This window comes from Carcharhinus amblyrhynchos, unplaced genomic scaffold (genome assembly GCF_965287045.1).
Source record: "Carcharhinus amblyrhynchos unplaced genomic scaffold, sCarAmb.v2.hapA scaffold_803, whole genome shotgun sequence".
Lineage (NCBI taxonomy): Eukaryota > Metazoa > Chordata > Chondrichthyes > Carcharhiniformes > Carcharhinidae > Carcharhinus > Carcharhinus amblyrhynchos.
In genome coordinates, this window is record NW_027650543.1 from 1 (window position 1) to 2,500 (window position 2,500).

Genomic DNA, 2,500 nt, shown 5'->3' on the forward strand with positions numbered 1-2,500 from the left:
ACTGAGGGAGTGCCGCACTGTCAGAGGGTCAGTGCTGGGGGAGTGCCGCACTGTCAGAGGGTCAGTGCTGAGGGAGTGCCGCACTGTCAGAGGGTCAGTGCTGAGGGAGTGCCGCACTGTCAGAGGGTCAGTGCTGAGGGAGTGCCGCACTGTCAGAGGGTCAGTGCTGAGGGAGTGCCGCACTGTCAGAGGGTCAGTGCCGAGGGAGTGCCGCACTGTCAGAGGGTCAGTGCTGAGGGAGTGCCGCACTGTCAGAGGGTCAGTGCTGAGGGAGTGCCGCACTGTCAGAGGGTCAGTGCTGAGGGAGTGCCGCACTGTCAGAGGGTCAGTGCTGAGGGAGTGCCGCACTGTCAGAGGGTCAGTGCTGAGGGAGTGCCGCACTGTCAGAGGGTCAGTGCTGAGGGAGTGCCGCACTGTCAGAGGGTCAGTGCTGAGGGAGCGCCGCACTGTCAGAGGGTCAGTGCTGAGGGAGCGCCGCACTGTCAGAGGGTCAGTGCTGAGGGAGTGCCGCACTGTCAGAGGGTCAGTGCTGAGGGAGCGCCGCACTGTCAGAGGGTCAGTGCTGAGGGAGCGCCGCACTGTCAGAGGGTCAGTGCTGAGGGAGTGCTGCACTGTCAGAGGGTCAGTGCTGAGGGAGTGCCGCACTGTCAGAGGGTCAGTACTGAGGGAGTGCCGCACTGTCAGAGGGTCAGTGCTGAGGGAGTGCTGCACTGTCAGAGGGTCAGTGCTGAGGGAGCGCCGCACTGTCAGAGGGTCAGTGCTGAGGGAGCGCCGCACTGTCAGAGGGTCAGTGCTGAGGGAGTGCTGCACTGTCAGAGGGTCAGTGCTGAGGGAGCGCCGCACTGTCAGAGGGTCAGTACTGAGGGAGTGCCGCACTGTCAGAGGGTCAGTGCTGAGGGAGCGCCGCACTGTCAGAGGGTCAGTGCTGAGGGAGTGCCGCACTGTCAGAGGGTCAGTGCTGAGGCCACACCTGGAGTATTGTGTGTAGTTTTGGTTTCCTTATCTGAGGAAGGATGTTCCTTGCTATAGAGGGAGCACAGTGAAGGTTTACCAGGCTGATTCCTGGGATGGCAGCTCTGTCATATGAGGAGAGACTGAGTCAGTTAGGATTATATTCACTGGAGTTTAGAAGAGTGAGAGGGGATCTGATAGAAAATCAGATTTCGAAGCTTGGCCGCTGAACCAGAGAAACTACAAAAAGGGAACAAATTCAGGAGGGAAGACTCAAAATAGCAAATAGGAGAAATACTTGAACCACCGGATATAGTGGCTCCCGGAGCAGGTCAGAGGCTGGGAATCCTGCGGAGAGTAACTCACCTCCTGACTCCCTCCCAAAGCCTGTCCACCATCTACAAGGACACAAGTCAGGAGTGTGATGGAATACTCTCCACTTGCCTGGATGGGAGCGGCTCCCAACAACACTCGAGAAGCTCGACACCATCCAGGACAAAGCTCGATCGACACGCTAACCACAAACACTCACTCCCCCCACCACCGACACACAGTGACAGCCGTGTGTACCATCTACAAGATGCCCCGCAGCGACTCACCAAGGCTCCTTAGGCAGCACCTTCCAAACCCACCACCTCTACCATCTAGAAGGACAAGGACAGCAGATACCTGGGAACACTCCCCACCTGGAGGTTCCCCTCCGAGTCACTCACCATCCCGACTTGGAAATATATCGGCCGTTCCTTCACTGTCACTGGGTCAAAATCCTGGAACTCCCTCCCTAACAGCACTGTGGGTGTACCTACACCACACGGGGACTGACTGATGTCCAATAACAATCCTGGAACTCCCTCCCTAACAGCACTGTGGGTGTACCTACACCTCACACGGGGACTGACTGATGTCCAATAACAATCCTGGAACTCCCTCCCTAACAGCACTGTGGGTGTACCTACACCACACATGGGGACTGACTGATGTCCAATAACAATCCTGGAACTCCCTCCCTAACAGCACTGTGGGTGGACCTACACCCCATACGGGGACTGACTGATGTCCAATCACAATCCTGGAACTCCCTCCCTAACAGCACTGTGGGTGTACCTACACCACACATGGGGACTGACTGATGTCCAATAACAATCCTGGAACTCCCTCCCTAACAGCACTGTGGGTGTACCTACCCCACACGGGGACTGACTGATGTCCAATAACAATCCTGGAACTCCCTCCCTAACAGCACTGTGGGTGTACCTACCCCACACACACGGGGACTGACTGATGTCCAATAACAATCCTGGAACTCCCTCCCTAACAGCACTGTGGGTGTACCTACACCACACGGGGACTGACTGATTTCCAATAACAATCCCGGAACTCCCTCCCTAACAGCACTGTGGGTGTACCTACACCTCACACAGGGACTGACTGATTTCCAATAACAATCCCGGAACTCCCTCCCTAACAGCACTGTGGGTGTACCTACACCACACGGGGACTGACTGATGTCCAATAACAATCCTGGAACTCCCTCCCTAACAGCACTGTG